Source organism: Protopterus annectens, chromosome 4.part0, assembly GCF_019279795.1.
Source record: "Protopterus annectens isolate FY-2018-M chromosome 4.part0, PAN1.0, whole genome shotgun sequence".
NCBI lineage: Eukaryota > Metazoa > Chordata > Ceratodontiformes > Protopteridae > Protopterus > Protopterus annectens.
The window spans coordinates 549,900,284-549,919,296 of record NC_056733.1 but is presented as its reverse complement, the minus strand read 5'-3'; positions in this window follow the sequence as shown (position 1 = coordinate 549,919,296).

The following is a 19,013-nucleotide window of genomic DNA, read 5'->3' as shown; positions in this document are numbered from 1 at the left end:
AACCACTGATTCTCAAAGTCGAAAAACTATGTCTTGTAGAGATAAAACACAGATTTAATGCAAGAACGTGAGCGCTTTCACGGTATTCCGCTTCATCAGACGTAACACAATACATCAGTTCCGTTGTAACTTTATATAGAAAATATATATATACGTCACTTCCTAAGTAAATAAAAAGAAATCTAATCAAAAACAGTACAAAATCTAGTTAAACATGTATCAAAGATAACATGAATCTAAGTATATGTGAATATTCATTGCAGCATAATTTAAAAATCAACTTCTAAAACATGCATAACATATAAATGTTAGACCAATCGCGTATTGAATGACAAAGTACACTATGGCAATTGCCGGATATATACAGTGAAACTGCATAAACGCGATTTGCTAGACCTAAGTCAACAAATAAAACAGTAGAAACGTGTATATATATATATATATATATATATATATATATATATATATATATATATATATATATATATGCAAAATCACAAAACCCAAGAGGCAGTATACACTCCAAATTGTGTATAATAGATGCTCTGAATGTCAATGTTCAGTAAATCCTTAATAGGATATAAAATCCAACTGGAGTTTATATCCTATTAAGGATTTACTGAACTTTGACATTCAGAGCATCTATTATACACATTTTGGAGTGTATACTGCCTCTTGGGTTTTGTGATTTTGCATCTACCTTGGGACATTGTGTTTTTTACATATATATATATATATATATATATATATATATATATATATATCTTAAAATGCATGATATATAAAATATATTAAATTAAAATAGACAGCGCACGCTGTAAATACCAAAATATATTGTGGCATGTACAAAATAGTAAAATATATGTATGAAAAAATAAAGAGAACTGAAAAACAGCTCACTCATCATATAGCATTAAAAATATGTGTTGAAATTCAACAAGAAACTACATATCACAGCTAAACCCAACAAGGATCATAGCAAAATAAATACTAAAAACATACATGCAAAATTGTTGCTATCTAACTAAGGCAATATGGCCAAGAACAAAACAAAATAAATTTATCTCAACGGTCTGGATTTTAGGATGGGCTTTAAAGGCACAGTCTCATTTAATCCTCTACCCCAATGAGCTCCCAATCGTAAGATCCATTTAGTCTCTGATTCTTCTGTGATGGTAACTAAGTCCCCACCTCTCATAGAGGGAGAATGAACATGTAAGACCTGAAATAAAAATGTGTGTTCTTGACCGTGAATTAACATATGTTTAGCTATAGCACTATGCATTTCCTTTCTAGTAAAGCAATAAAAATGGTCCCTGATCCTTTCACGGAAAGATCTGTTGGTCTTACCAACATAAAACATGTAACATACCTTGCAGTATGCAACATATACTAAATTCCTCGTATTGCAATTAGATTGGCATCTTAATTCCCATAGTTTCCCGTCATTGGGGTTCCTAAAAAATCTTGAAGTGTCAATGTATTAACATTGAGCACAAGACCCACATTTCTTTGTTCCAAAGTTGGTAATGGAACTAAATCTATCCCTGATCAAATTAAGCTTAGGGAAACATAGTTGCTGTTTAAGATTCTTAAGGTTGGTGTAGGTATATCTGGGACAGTTACCAACAATGTCCCTGGTTTCACTGTCAGCTGTAATAATATTCCAATTGTTCATAATAGCTGCTTGGACAGTTGAAATGTTCTTGCCATAAGGCAGAATGAAAGGGAGCCTAGAATTCTGTGTTAAAGCTATAGAGTCAGGGTCCCTGTGATGAGAAAAATATGGTTTACCCTTGGTTGACCTTTTTCTCACCACATCTTTACAAATGAGATTTAAATCATTCATACAGTACCCCCTGGTAGAGAAATTCTCTTTCAAATTTTTCAATTCAAGCTTAAACGTGTTCTCATTAGAACAAAGACGAGAGACTCTGAGGGCTTGACCCTTAACGATGTTCTCAAAAGTTTTGGGATGGTGCATACTACTTGTGGAAAGAAAAGAAGCTCTATAACAAGATTTTCTATATACTGTTGTGTTAAAAGTATCAGCTTCTCTATAAACAGTGACGTCTAGATAATTAATGGAACAAACAGAATGTTCCATAGTAAAACGTAGAAAGCCATCAAGGGTGTTCAAATAATTCAGGAAGGACTCTAAGGAGTCATCAGTGCCAGACCAAAGGAGAAAGAGGTCATCTACAAATCGTCTATAAAAGACAATGTTGGCACAAGTCAACATGACCTCTTTCTCCCAGGCTACCAAAACCAAATTGGCGTAGGAATTGGCGCAGCTGGTGCCCATAGCCACGCCAGTTAGTTGCCTGTAAAACTTGTCCAGGAAAATAAAAATGTTGGTATGTAGAACAGTCTCTAATAGGAGACAGATCAAGTCAGCTTCTATTATGGACATAAATTCACATAATAGTTTCTTAACCATAGAAATACCAACATCATTGGGTATGCAAGTAAATAGCGATACGACGTCCATGGTGACTAGTCGTACAGCTTCTAAATTATTTTGTTGAGTGGTAAACTTATGGAGGTCACCTAGAAACTGTCCTGTGTCCTTTAACACATAGTCAAAGTGGGATAAAACTAACTTGAGTTTTTGATCTAAATATACTGAAATTGGCTCAGTGAGCCAACCCTCACTTGCCACAATTGGTCTAAACGGAGGTAGAGTTTGATGTTTATGTATCTTAGGGAGGCCATTAATGCATGGCATCCTTGGATATTCAACCAAGAAGAATTCGTATAAGTCATTAGTCAAGAGCTCTAAGGACCTACATTCAATAAGGGTGTTATAAACTGCCTGACATAATTCTTCAACTTCTGCATGGCTGATAACTTGATAATCATCAGTGTTCAACATATTCAACATTGAATCTATATAGAAATGTCTATCCAAAACAACAATGAGGCTGCCTTTATTGGCCGGGCGTACTATTATATCATCATTGTGTTTTAAAGCAGACAATGCATCTAGTTCTTGTTCAGTCAAGTTGTCACTGAGGCTATTTCGGTGAGATCTATTTATTTGATATAGATCTTTCTCCACCCCTTTAAGAAAAAGTTCTAAGTTTGGTGGTAAGTGTGGATTGATTAGACTTTTTCTCTTGAAGGAATGGGCCTCACAGGGGGCAGTGTCTTTGAAAATCAATTTAAGATTAACATTTCTCACAAACAGTCTTATAGATAGAAGAATATCACTTAAATCAGCGTTCATGCAGGGAATAAAGGTCAAACCTTTGTTGAGAACAGAATGTTCTGTTTCAGTCAAGGCATATCTAGATATGTTCCAGACTAACGATTTTGTACCCATCTTGGCTTCTGTGTTTGACCCTGATGGTCTATGTGTGTGTCCCGTTGTTTGACTGTCCTGGCCGGTTCGTATTCTATTGATTGTTTCCTTCCTACCCGAATTGGTAAAGGAACATTTGGAAAATCCTGTCGTTCTCCTCCATTCAATTTGTCCAGTTGTATCTTCCTCCTTACAACTGTACTGGTACTAAATGCCTTGTCCTGGTCTTGAACCAAGGATGTAGAGGGTCTTTCCGCTGGAGTGAAATAAATAGATGTAATCAAAGTAGGTGTACTCGTGCCATCACGCACCTTATCAGATGTTGTTAAATCAATGCTATGTTCCTTCTCACCCTGGTTTGCCTCAGCTGCAGGCTCACGTAGCTGATAAACTTGGTTACTGTTGGTAGTACCAATAGCAGTTGCCAGCCTATTGCCAGTATTCACAGATGTTTCAGCTAATACTGTGCTAGTCGGCCTGTTACTAGTACGAGAGTCAATGGAATGCACTGTTTTGGGCCACATGAAAACATGATTGTTTTCAAAGTCCTTCCTGTCTCTTAATAGCTTTCTCTTTTTCTGCAACATTAAACCATTCCCATATCTAGTGATACGTTCTATGAGTTCTTGTAAAAAGATCTCAGTAGGATCAGTTCCCATCATCTCTATAAGTTGTTGTTGCTGTTCAGCAATACGATCTTTTAATTCAACTTCCGTAGGTTTAAAATATTCTATGAGTAGCTGCATGTAAGACATGCTTGCTTGAAGATTAATTTTTTGCCATTTGATTAATAAATCAGGAAAGGTATTCCCATATGACGGCATATTTAGTATGCGTAAGCCTCTGGGAATAACCTTACAAAGAAGGCTAGCTTCTAAATGCAGTCGTTGGCACTGTAAACGTTTGAACTTGAATAAATTGTTCTCAATATCTCTTCTTAATTGTCTAATTTTAATGTCATCATCAGCATTGTGTAATTCCCTTTCGGGAATAGATAATTCTTCCATTAACAGCAAAGGATTCACAATCTCGCTAAGAACATTCTTCAAAGAACCAAAGACAATTTTCTCTTTGCTCAAGTCCGTAAAGCAATTATCTGCAGCACCTTCCATCATAAAGTGAGTATGTAGACACGCAAAATACCAAACCCAAGAACAAGTTGTATCAAAAAACAGAACCCCAAATGGAAGGATAGTATGCTGTCCCAGTGAAACAATGAAATTTCAAGTCGTAGATGTAATATAAAAACCACTCATTCTCAAAGTCAAAAAACGATGTCTTGTAGAGATAAAACACAGCTTTAATGCAAGAACGTGAGCGCTTTCGCGGTATTCCGCTTCATCAGATGTAGCACAATACATCAGTTCCGTTGTAACTTTATATAGAAAATATATATACGTCACTTCCTAAGTAAATAAAAAGAAATCTAATCAAAAACAGTACATGTATCAAAGATAACATGAATCTAAGTATATGTGAATATTCATTGCAGCATAATTTAAAAATCAACTTCTAAAACATGCATAACGTAAAAATGTTAGACCAATCGCGTGTATATTTTGCATGTATGTTTTTAGTATTTATTTTGCTATGATCCTTGTTGGGTTTAGCTGTGATATGTAGTTTCTTGTTGGATTTCAACACATATTTTTAATGCTATATGATGAGTGAGCTGTTTTTCAGTTCTCTTTATTTTTTTCATACATATATTTTACTATTTTGTACATGCCACAATATATTTTGGTATTTACAGCGTGCGCTGTCTAATTTAATTTAATATATTTTATATATCATGCATTTTAAGATATATATATATATATATATATATATATATATATATATATATATATATATATATATATGCACGCTTCTACTGTTTTATTTGTTGACTTAGGTTTAGCAAATCGCGTTTATGTAGTTTTTTCCCATTTTATACATCTGGCAATTGCCATAGCGCACTTTGTCATTTAATACGCGATTGGTCTAACATTCACATGCTATGTATGTTTTAAAAGTTGATTTTTGAATTATGCTGCAATGAAAATTTAGATATACACAGATTCATGCTATTTTTGATATATGTTTAACTAGATTTTGCACTGTTTGTGATTCAGATTTCTTTTTATTTACTTAGGAAGTGACGTATATATATTTTTTATATAAAGTTACAACGGAATTGATGTATTGTGTTACGTCTGATGAAGCGGAATACCGCGAAAGCGCTCACGTTCTTGCATTAAAGCTGTGTTTTATCTCTACAAGACATCGTTTTTTGACTTTGAGAATCAGTGGTTTTTCTACTACATCTACGACTTGAAATTTCGTTGTTTCACTGGGACAGCATACTATCCTTCCATTTGGGGTTCTGTTTTTTGATATATATATATATATATATATATATATATATATATATATATATATATATATATATATCTATATATGACATATAGATGTATACATATATACCTATAGATGTATGCATATTTATGTATATATGTTTATATATATATATATATATATATATATATATATATATATATATATATATATATATTTATATTTGTGTGTATGTGTATATATTTCTATATATGTATCTGTATCTAATATATAGATATGTTATATCTATTTAGATATTAATATATATACACACACATACCTCTACATGTTGAAATACATTTCCTGTACTGTTGAATGACTTGTCTGGATGATATGTTTGTGAAAACATCAGAGCTATGTATATCTGACATGTCTTAGTGTTAAATCACTTTGGCTATGGAGTGCGGGGTCCTGGGTTTGAGCATTACAATGGCTGTTTATTTTATTGCTGGGCAGAACAAGGGCCATTGGATACAGAGAGATTAAGGTACTTTTAAGCAGTTGTAAGCGGGTTTGCACGGGTTTGCGCAGACGTAAACACTGCTAATGTCCGGTTACAGTTTCTTATACTGATTTAGCTTCTCAACTACTTAAACTGTGTAGGAATTGCTTACCCCCATGCAAACAGGTTTAAACCCACTTGCTGCTGCTTAAAAGTGCTTACTCCTGCTTCTCCCCATGCTAATTTCTTTAAAAGAAAAGAAAAAAGGGTTGATAGGACAGTGGTGAAAAAGGGGCACAAATAGGAAAAGACAGTCGGGAAAATAGCTAGGGATGTGCAAGAGGGAGTAGGAAAGGGCCATAGCTGCCCATTTCTTCTACAGCAACAGCTGTGCATTTAGACACTCAAACCCCTGAGTGAGGGGTGAAGACAACAATAATATGTTGTGATGCTAATTAGACCAGATTACATGTGTCCAGTGGACATGTGTGTGAAATGGACAGCTATGCATGGGACGAGATTTTTGGGGGGAACAGATTGCCCTTTTTTTTTCAAGTGAGAGTGAGATGTTGGGGAGGGATAGTAGGTATATTTGGGAAGGTAGTTTGGGTACATTAACAGACAAACAAGATGCATATAGGGATGGTATATGACATGTGGGGGGTAAACATCTTGATGGGGAGACTTGGAAAATCAGAAGCCCACAAGCCCCCTAGTGGAAACAGTGGGACTGATATCCCCACCCATGGGCAGTCACCACTGCAACTTCACAGCCCCATAGGTGGCTGTGCTGGGGGCTGAGTTGGAGAGCTAGGCAGACCCTCCCTCAAGCTGGCATAGATCTCCAAACTGCTGATCAAGCTTTCTATACACCACGACTTGGACCTGGCGATGGATGACAGCTTCCTATCCACGCCCACTTCCAGGAGGGGGCAAGCGCCACCCCCTGAGGCAGTTCCACCCAAAGGTGGTGCAGGACCAGTAGACGAGGAGGTCCCAGGTTGGGCCCCAGATTTGCTGGTGCCTGGTGCCACGGCCAGCTGAGGTGGGACAGGTATGGTGTATCTTATGTGGGTTAGTAAGAGTCAACACATTCCAGGATTAGGTATAACAGCATGCATAGATATTCTCATTAACCCAGACACCCGATATGGAACAGTTGCATAGCAAATGGAATACATGCATATATGGGACCACAGTGGTAATAACAACAGCATGCAGGTACATTGATGGCACCATGCCACCAGTGTTGGAGTATTTCAACATATCACATGCATAGAAACAGATTTAAATAATTATCAACCAATAGGACATATGTCCCAACATAACAGTGGAGTCATCACATCCCAGTTAAGGTGGGTATTTAGTCTATTGTTGGAGATATGGTGGTGGGGGGGGAAAGATGTCAATTAACAGCTAGTATATTCCTGTAGTTCCCATTACGTTCCTAGTCAGTGCTGTTATCTGTACCTTACAAGTATTACTACACTACCCTATTGCCTTAGTTTGGACAGTGATATGGCTGTCATCATCTTTATACATGAACTGGTTTCTACCTGCAGTATACACCTCTTACCTGGTATACCTGTGGAGGAATTTTTTGTTAACACTAACTGTTTCTACACATACTCTCAGATTCCAGGTTGATGTTATGCACATACCTGTCCATCTCTTTTTGCACAGACTCTGGCCATGTCTTGACCACATGCAGGTGAACTGGGACATATGTAGAGTACTGCCCTCTTCAACCTTTAGTGACTTACCACACTCTTATATAGGATTTCCTACACAGTTATATTATGTAGCACAGTGTGGTGACAATGATCAGTGATACCTTATTATTCAGAGCAACTGCAACACTCACAATTACATACAATACCAGAGTAGATAGTACCTGTACAGGGTATCAAGCTTTTATTTCTCGGCACAGTGTTCATATCCGACGTACCTGTGGGAGCAATGCTTGTTAGCACTCCCTGAATGTTGCCACACAAAGTACCAGATTTCACATTAGTATTATGCATATACATCTCACTCTGTTACTGTACACACTCTGGTCATAGCTTGACAACATGGGGGTGTAAATGGGACATACTTGGCTTATTACTCTCATAAGATTTTGGGGAGTTGCTAGTGTGACAGATTTGTTCTCATAGATGTGTGACAATCAGCTGTATTTCCTGTTTGCTGTCTAAACATCTGGGATCATCACACTGATTTCCCAGGAGTCAGGGTAACAGGCAGCAGATATGGGCCCATATACTGGTCATTCTGGACTTATCTGTACAGTTGTGAGGTATGAGCCTGTATGCAGCCTACTTCCGCTCCCAGGATTCAGACCATGGCTGTGTCTGCTAAAACTAAAACACTGTCCTTCACAGTTGTGTGTGATATATAGATATTGCTGTATATCTCCTATCTGATTTAGGTCTTATAATTCTCCTGTGGTTTTACATTCTGACCTTGTATTACAACACTCGTATACAGGATTTCCTAGAAAGTTATATTATGTAGTACAGTGTGGGTGGCAGTGATGAGTAATACCTTATTATTCAGAGCAAGTGCATCAGTCACAATGCCATACAATACCAAAATTAAACAGTACCAGTACAGGATATCATTCTTTTATTTCTGGGCACAGTGTTCGTATCTGACAGACCTGTGGGAGCAATGTTTGTTAGCACTACCTGAATGTTGCCACACAAAGTACCAGATTCCACAGTACTACTATGCACATACATCTCACTCTGTTACTGTACACACTCTGGTCACAGCTTGACAACATTGAGGGTTTAAATGGGACATATGTAGCTTATTACTCTCATAAGATTTTGGGGAGTTGCTAATGTGCCAGGTTTGTTCTCATAGATGTGTGACAATCAGTTGTATTTCCTGTTTGCTGCCTGTATGTCTGGAATCATCCCACTGATTTCCCAGGGGGACAACCTGACAGACAGCAGATATGGGTGAATTTACTGGACTTTCTGGACATATATGTACAGCTGTGGGGTATGATTTTGTATGTCGACTACTATCACTCCCAGGATTTGAACCATGGCTGTGTGTGTTCTACAAATACAACAGTTCACGTCTCAGTTGCATGTGCTATTCAGATTGTGTTGTCTGTATTTTCACTGTTTTTTGTCTATGTGTGTCTAAGTGACCTCTGGGGATTACACCAGTCATATACAGACATTCCTACACATTCTGCTTATGTTGCACAGTGTGGGTAACAGTGCTTAATACAACAGCACTATTAAGTGATTGCAAATCTACATTACCATATGATACCAGAGTATATACATGCAATCCAGCAGTTAGACCTTTATTGTCAGGCTATTATGCTTTTATTTACATACAAATTATATGAGACTCTTCCTGCCATATTTTCCAGTGTATGCTGTACTTGCCTTAAACAATACAGGTTTTATACTGGCAATTAACTTACTAATGCTTTTAGATTTATTTCCTATGACAGTATATGCAAGAACATTACTAACCTGCCTCACATCGCAACCTCTGTAGGTGACAGCCATGGGCCTCCTGGTTCACGGCCCGCTCACTTGTCACTCTGGGGTCATAAAAGGAATGTTTAGCTATACCTATCAATACTATACATGAGCTGGAAATTATTAAGCGTGTAGTGAAGTGATACTTACAACTGGGACCTCCCCTGTCATCCTGGCCTCCTGGATCCACTGATCCAAGAGTTCCCCTTTTCATCGCTTCAGGTCAGCATAGTGATGCCGGACCAGCTCACCAGTTTGGTGTATGCCAGTGGCACTGGTGAGGTCATGGGTGAGACGGTCACATGCTTCCGCCTTATATTGGGAACCTTGGTACTGGCCTTGCAGCAGTCTCTGTTCATGGTCTTTGACAAGGAGTCCTGCCATGACTCTGGACTCCTGGTTGCCCCAGCGCTGCATCCAGAAGCATACACCCTCTCCCCTTTCTGCCATGGTGCCTGCAAGGGGAAGCTACAACCAGTTATGAGATGTATTCCTGCCTGTTGGATTTAAGTAGGGCCAAACTTCCTCACTTTGCCCTGATTGACCAGTTTTGAAAAGGCTAAGCTATGGGCAAACCTGCTTACCTAAGGTTGGAATTGTTTAAAGGGGTATACCACTGGGAACATTGAGTTAGCTGGCCTACACATTGTTTACACCTCCTAAGCTGTCATGTGCAATGCTTAGCATTGCTTAAAACTGACTTTGCATTATATTTGCTTTTTGGCATTGATTTATTATTCATTACATCTCATATATATGTCTGGTATCCATGATTCATGTGTACGTACACTGTGTGGGGTCCTTGTGTTTAGTAGGGGATTTCAGCACTCTATTACATTTACACCTTACACCTGGGCTTAATTCACTACTCCAGTTGCATATTTATGTTATGTAGTAGGTTATAAAACATATGACTGTATACTAATTCCTTTCACATGTTCAGTTTGATTTTACTATAGTGAAGGTTTGTTTGGTGATACCTCACTCTTATGTACTGCTGTAATTGCTTGGTTGTTAACTACTGTGACTATAGTGTATAGTGTCCTGGGTTCAAGATTTGCAAGGCTGTTCATTTTGTTGCTTGGCAGAACAGTGGCTGTTGGATACAGAGTGATTAAGGCACTTTTAAGCACTTGTAAGTGGGTTTGTGTGGGTTTGCGCAAGGGTAAGCACTGCTAACCTTTGGTTAAAGATGCTTACAGAGAGTTAGCTTCCATATTGCTTAACCTGTGTGTGCATTGCTTACTCCAATGCAAACAGGCTTATACCCTCTTACTAGTGCTTACATATGCTTCTTCCCACTTACTACTGCTTAATAGTGCTTACACTTGCTTACTCCCGCTTTCGACTGCACTGATTTAGACAGTAATGTCTAATGGTTCTTGGGAAGGTGGGGGATTTGATAGTTGTATGGAGTTATCATTCAATACACATTTTACCTTCCATTTGTATCCATGATTCCTGTGTACATATACTGTATGGGGCACATGTAATTATCTGTGGACTTTGCAACATTATGACACTGACACCTCACATCTGCATTTAATGCAGTACTCCAGTTCACAAGTATATGTTATTTAGTAGGTTATGCAACTAAAATATTGGTCATAACGTGATTTGACATGGAAAATGGAATGTACAGTAGTGGGACTCGAACTGGGAATGCCTGCTTGTAAGGTAAATGTTCTGCCCACTACACTATTGCTATGCTGCTTCATATACATATATCTTCCTTTTTATCCTCTTCAACCATTTAAGCTGCATTAACCATAGCTAGGCATTGGGCAAACCTGCGCACCTATGGTTAGATTTAATCAGTTTCATAAAAATAAAAATGGTATTTTTATATTGTTTGTGTTTACTATTGCTGTTGTACATGTGGGGGGATGTTGCTGTGGGTATGAGAACACCTATGAGTGGTCTTCCTCATTCTTTTGGGCTTTCTGCTATTCTTCATTGCTGGAGCATGTATATTCTGAGAGCTCTGCTCTCAGACACGCTCCTCTGCAGTCTTACAAGGTCCGCGTAAGATTAGGAGATCAGGCAGCATGCCTTCATTAATATGCATGGTGCATTACCATCCTGCTCCTAAACGGCCACTTCTGTGCAGAAATAAGCTTGCCCTGAATAGAAGAATAGTAAATCTAGGGGTATGTTTATACAAAACACTAGTAAGATCTTTATGCCTAATATTTGTGGATGACATTTAATGTAAGATTTGTGGATGATATTTTTATTTTTATTCAATGCAATCTTTAAGAAGTTTATTACATTTCCTTATTGCATCATTCCCCATAACAATTTATAACTCACATAATCAAATTGCTTATGTCTCCCACCATTAACTTGGCATCACTCATCCTATACAGTATATCATTTACTTAGTCCTTTACCGCAACAAATAATTCCTGACTTCTGTTAACTCTCAGTCCATACATTTTAGGTAACATCACTTCATACATAACCTTCTCAAACCTCATTTGTAATATATTCATTAAAATGTAATAGTTTATTATTCAGTGTAAGTGGCCTCCATTTGTATATCATTTTTGTACTTTTTTCCATATAAACCTTAAAATAACTTCATATAAACTTTATGCATCCAATTCTCAAATCATTCATCAGTATTTCAACAAAGACATGTTCTGTTGCTCATCATATTTGTTATAAATATCATAACCTATACCATCCTTCACTGATGGAGCTTTTAATAGCTCAAGTATGCAATCTTAGCCATCTAATATAATCTAAGTTTGCAAACTTTCAATTGCTTATACAGAAAAATTATTATCAACCCATATGTTATTACATTCAGTAGTGTTTTTTTTGATAAACCTCATTGATGTAAATGTCCATAATGTCCATAATATTTTCTTTGACTGTACTTTATTTCCCGTTCCTCATCTTTCATTTCCCTTATCCCTTCTCTAACAAAATATTCTCACAAATTTTGCTTTCTTTACATAAACATTCACTATTATTTTCTTCTGAACTATTCAACACATTTTCTCTCATCTTGTCATACCCTTTTTTCTCTTCTTTCCTTATCTGCAATTCCACAAAGATAAATATTTCTATACTTTTCTTTAAATATACAAAATACTTGTTGTCCAGGACTTACATACAGCTCTCATTGTATAATATTCCATGCAAAACTTGTTTTTCTTTTCCTGACTTATTTCACCTTCTTCAACACATTTTATGGTAGTTTTTTTTTACCTTTCCCTTCTTTTGTAATGCCATCATTGTCTTTCACTTCAATCCAAATACACAGATGATCTAAAAACCACAGATGCCCAGACATGAAAAATAATATCTGTTTTCAGTAATCTTCTTTTACATGTAAAATGTCTTTTATTCCACAGCCTTAATCCACCCTACTACATTGCTTCCAGCAATTTCTTTTAACAGCATGATTCACATTTTTCATATTATTCCTCAAATCACAGTTAAGATCTTCCAGTATAATAATGTTCATGTTAACCATAACATAAGGTATTATTTTCTTTCCAAATAACTCTTCCCTTTTCTTAACATCAGTACATGCATATACTCCTATTAATCTGAATACATTGCTTTTTCCTCTGATATGTACCCTGCTTTTCTTCCAGAGCAATGTGAATGCTTAATATTTTTAGTCTGTCATTAAAAAATGTCACTTGTGTACATTGTTTTTTTCTTAAATTCCATAGAATTTTGTTTCCTCGTAATTGTAGAACTTGCATTTCTTTGAGAGGTATAAACTTTGTGTGTTGTAAACAAATAATATCAGTTCATACACCTGCAGACTATTCCAGTATTGATAATATTCTATACATATTACAAGACTGCTGACACTAATTGAGATCAGACTAACATTAGTCATTTCCCCTTTTTTGACTTTTGGAGAAATATTTGTAAATTTTCATTTCCTTACCCTTTTTCCTATAGTATTTTTCCTCTCTTGGCTAACCATTTCCTCAATTTCCTCTTCTTGCTGATCTGCTTGTCAACTTAACAGTTTCCCTAACATGTGACATGTCTCAGTTAAAACTTTTTGTAATCCTATATGCACACTGCTCTTTTGAACAAAATTAATCTCATCTTCTTCATTCATATACTCCTTCTTATCTGTCCTTATTTGTTTTATATCATACAGATGCACTTTTTTAATCACTTTCATTTTGTCCAGAGTCCAGCCAAAAATTGCTTTCCTCTCCACATACCCTGCATTGCCTTTCACATTTATTCATTGTATGACCCATCCATCTTTCCACATTGGTTGAACCTAACCTTTTAAATAAGTATTGCAAAATACCCTACTTTATATTTAACACAGCACTGGTTCCCCAATCACTATTCCATACACATCTCTCATCTTTAGTTTTCTTAATATTTTCAATTGTATCCTAATATTTAAATAATCATTTCTTTAATTCTTCTTGATCTATAACATCAGTTCTGAATTGCACAAAACATGTTTTAAATTCAATCTATGACCCACAAAAATTTAATTATTCCATGCATAAATGGCTTTTTTTTTCACATTCATTTAGGAATTTATGCGGCAAAAATTCAATTTCAAATGAAATGTCGCAGAAGGCCTCTTTACCTAAATGAATACAAGACCTTACATCTCTTACATAAAACTCTTGTGGCATAATTAAATTGTCCCAAATAACCACTTTACATCAGCACCTTTGTAGATGTCCACCATACTGAAAAAATAAGTGCTCAGTTTAAAAGTACATTATAGTATTGACACAGTCCATTAAACACAACACTCCTGGCTTTAAAATATCTTTCCTGAAGCAAAAGGTAAATAAATATCAAGAAAGTTATGAACCAGGCACAACCTATCAGCCCAACAAAAAAAAGCACAAGCTGACCATTGAACCTCAAAAGCCTGAAATGGGGCATATCTTCAGCATCAGTAACGTTTTGAATTGTTTTGCATGCAAATGCATCTTAGTCAGCTCAGCTTGAACTGCCTGACAGTTTGGGCATATGGAAGGTGCTCCAAAGCTTTGTCAGCTAGCTGGATGTTATATCATTGTTAGGCTATAACTCATATAGCTAAGGCTACTGCAGCAGTGATCATTTGAAAGTCTAGTGTTATGGTAAGTTTTCCTTTTTTGAAAAGAAAAGGATTTACATTACATTTTTCTTTTCTCTTGTTACCACTGAGCATTTCTGAAAAATGTTTACTTGTATTCAGAAATGATTCTTTTCTGCTAGTAGCTATGTCAAAAACATGATATTTCTATTTTTTATCCTCAGGAAATACATGATTGACTATCTCACCCCTTGACACAGCAGACTAATCTCCTGGATCTTTCTTTTCAAGCAACTCCAGCAGTTTTTCTTTCTGCATTTCACCATCATCCATCACTGTTATTAAAATGTTTCCCTGCACAGACTCAGTCTGAGAAGCAGCTAAATTCTACTTACTTGTATCATCCACTATGGCAGATTCAGCTTCCCATCTCTCCACAACTGTACCTGCCATCTTATTCATCATGATTTCCTTCTGTTCATCATTCCTCTCAATATTTCCAAACTGTTTTACATTGCTGTCATCCACGCTGATATTTCTTCTAGCCACCATCTTGGAGTTATTCCAAGCACTATTGACAGCCCTTTGGCACAATCCAGTGCTTAAAAAGAGTTTGGGTCCTTTACTAATATACAAAAATAACTGCTATTTACAAAATATTTACATATTTATAAATATTTACAAATGTGCAAATACATAGATTTACAAATCTCTCTACACAATCATGCTAAAATTTCAACCCTGTTAACCTCCAACTCCTTTTTATATAACCACCATCTAATTTTACTTACTGTTGTTGCTAAAATTAATTTACCATCAAACATAGTTTAATTTATTCTTTCATTCTATATAACCCATATAATACAAATAACATTTTATCTATTTAACATATACTTTACATCTGTTCTTATAATATAAATATTTAATCATACCCATGATAATTTTATCCCCTTCTGTTATGTCTTCAAACAATCTCCTTTACATAGCTTTCCCCATAATTTTTACTCTTTTACATTTCAAAAACACATGTTGTTTTGTTTCTACTTCTTGACAATGTAACCATATTTTATCACTTTTCTTCTTTTGTGGCATATTTCCTTTTATTGGCAATTTTGTCTATTATCAGTCTCCACACAAAAAAAAATCTTGGCATTCTACATTCTGGTTGTACCATTTGTTTTTCTATTTTATGGTTTTATATAGTAATAGGTTCATAGGTTCATAGGTAAGTACTAGGCTATCTGCCCATGGGCATTTATAAGCCTAGCCACAGAGTAATGGCTTTTGCATCCCCATTAGATTAGTAACCTGGGCCTCTGTCAACAGGGCTCCTGAAGTGATCCCAGGGTAGAACTTACGATTACCCATCCACTCATCAAGATTTCTCTTGAAGAGGGTCAGAGAGGAGATCTGTCGAACATGGATTGGGATTCTATTCCAGAGTGAGGGGAGTTTCCGGGACAGGAATCTATCCCTCCAGCATGTCCTGTTTATTGCTGTACATAGGTTCAAGTCGCTAGAATGAGTGATTCTGAGGGATCTCGTTTTATAGAGGTGAAGCATGTCCATTAGTTCAGGGTTTGACATGGCCCTATAGGTCAGCATAGGTCACTTCTGAGCAGACGGTAAGTAACTGAGAAGAGCTAGAGCTTTTTTAGTCGTGCTTCATAGGGTAATTGTTTGATGTAATGATTTATCATTGCATTCTTATATCATATATTTCCATCTTTTCCTATATTTGCTTTTATTTTCCACAAATATTTTTCTTGTTAACCTTTTATTTCTTTATTTATACATTCTTCTTATCTTTTAGCCCTTTTTACCATACCCCAAAATTTACCATACTTATGTTTAGAAAAAGGTTACTACTAATCTCTCATCTTTTACTTGTATCCATTTTAATCCTTTCTACAAATTTAAAGAAGCAACATATACTATTGGGTTAATTAATCCTAAACCTCCTTCATCTTTATGTACACACAAAACTCCTCTTTTTACTGGGTTTAATCTAGAACCCCACATAAATTAAAAATATTTGCAATAATTCCTTTTCAAATACCATTGGCAACATAAATACAGTTGTTGTGTATGCTACTTCTCCCACCAGTACTGAATTTATTAAATAAGCCTTTTTTTCTGAATAATAATTTAGAAGTTCTGCTGAAGAGACAGTTTTGCTTTATGTCTTTTATTGTTTTTTTTATTTGAATTCCACTTATATCTTTATTCCCAAATTGTACCTAACACAGAAATTTAATTAATTGTAAAATATATACCCCCTATCTTTACTACACCACCTAAATCCTTACTTTTCTCTTTATTTAAAGCCATCCTTATCATTTCCAGACACTCATTTGTGCACATTATTACTTCTTTTATCCAAATGGTTTTTTTTTTACAATTATTATAATGTCATCTGCATATGTTAACAGAACTAGAATTTTTAACCCTACAGGCATTATATACCCCACCTCCTTCATTTTGTAATTTATTTCACATACTATCACATTCATAACGAATGCAAGGAGTATACATGTTGGACATCCCTGTCTTATACGACTCTTCATATATACCTCTTGGCTTAACCAGCCATTTACAAGTATTTTTCATTTATTATTACTATACACTGACTTACATACTTTCCTAACTTTCTCACTTATATTCTTTCATTATCACCCTTAAGATTTCATGTTCAGTTGTGTCAACTGCCTTATTAAGGTCACCTGTCATGATTTTTGCTTCTTCTTTTCTACTCATAATATCATCCACAATTTCTCTATTATTAATAATTCTTGACAACCCTTCCCTTTATATTCTTTACTATTTTTGGCAATCTCTTAAATTTTTATACATTTCATACTCTATTCCATCTGGTCCTGCAGCTGAATTTACATTTACTTGTCCTAATACTTTATCTAGCTTTTTTAAAAAAAAATCTTCATTTTCAACACTTTATTCTCTTTTTCTGTAAACTCTGTTTTTTTTTTTACTTTCCGTGTTTTTTCACTGCCTTTTCTTTCCCTTTAAACATTTCTTGTACATATTATACTATACTATTTATAATATTTTCCTGGGTTCTTTCTGTCTATTTTTGCATTTTGTATTTCTCTCATACACTACCATCTTCCTTTACTAATCTGCTTAAGTAACTGGATACTTATTCCCCAGGATTCATGAAGCTCGGTGCAAGGACATCGTTAGCCTTGCACCAACTGTGCAGCGTAGAGATGGCGCAGCACCACCACATGCATATTAATGAAGGCGCACTGCCATAACCGCCATGTGCATAGGAAATGTGTACAAGTGCAGGGGGCATGTCCAAGCGCTGCACGGAGACATAAACATATCGGCTGCATATGTGCAACCTAAAATGCTGACGAGTACAGCCTGCCTCTAATAGTAATCACTCCTGTCAGTGTCAGTAGATAGCGAAATGTATGCAAAGCATACAAGACATTTTTGTGAACACCACAATAAGAAGTAAACACAAAGGCACATAGATGAATATTGAGTCCCCGTCCCTTGAACAAATGATATTTAAAACCCCGTGCCCATATTCCATTGTAGTGTCACTAGTTATACCAAGTGGAAGTGAAACGCATCATGTTAGCACTCTGCCAATTGCTAAGCCTAGCCCAATGGTTAGGGTTACCACCTGTCCTACATTGTGAGGGACAGTCCCCCTCTAGGCAGGTGTGTCCATACCAAAACCATTATAAATGTGAAATGTCCTGCGATAGTAGGACATAATTATGTCCCATATTTTATGTAATAGTCCCATGCAATACTTATATCCGTATATAAAATACCTAAATGTTACAAGAAACAGAATAAACAAGTAAACGAAACAGAATAAGCAACTACACTGCTACAACAATAAAAGCTTATATGTAGGCATAAAACTAAAGTACTATCCTTTGTAATGTCCGTGGGTATGTGTTGGCCTGTAAACTCTGATGTGTGTCCTGAAAATGTCCCATCCAGGTCATATGAAAAGGTGGCAACCCTACCAATGGTCAGAGCATTTGCCCAATATCTGCCCATTCGTGATCCAAGTCATCCTTGTCAGGACGGTCCATAGATGATCGGGTAATACCCAGGTCTACCTACCATGTCATGAAAGATAAGTATTTGTGTGTACATATGTGCGTGAATTACAGCATGTGGATGATCAGAAATGCTAGGGTAGTCCTCACAACCATATTGGTCCCAGAGATATGTAGTGTACGCAATGTGCTCTGTTGACTGTGCCATGGGCCATCAACTAGAGAAGGGATGAATGATGTCTGTGGAATATGAGGGTGGTGGGTGACGGGTAATGTAATAATTCGCCAAGGAGAGACTGGG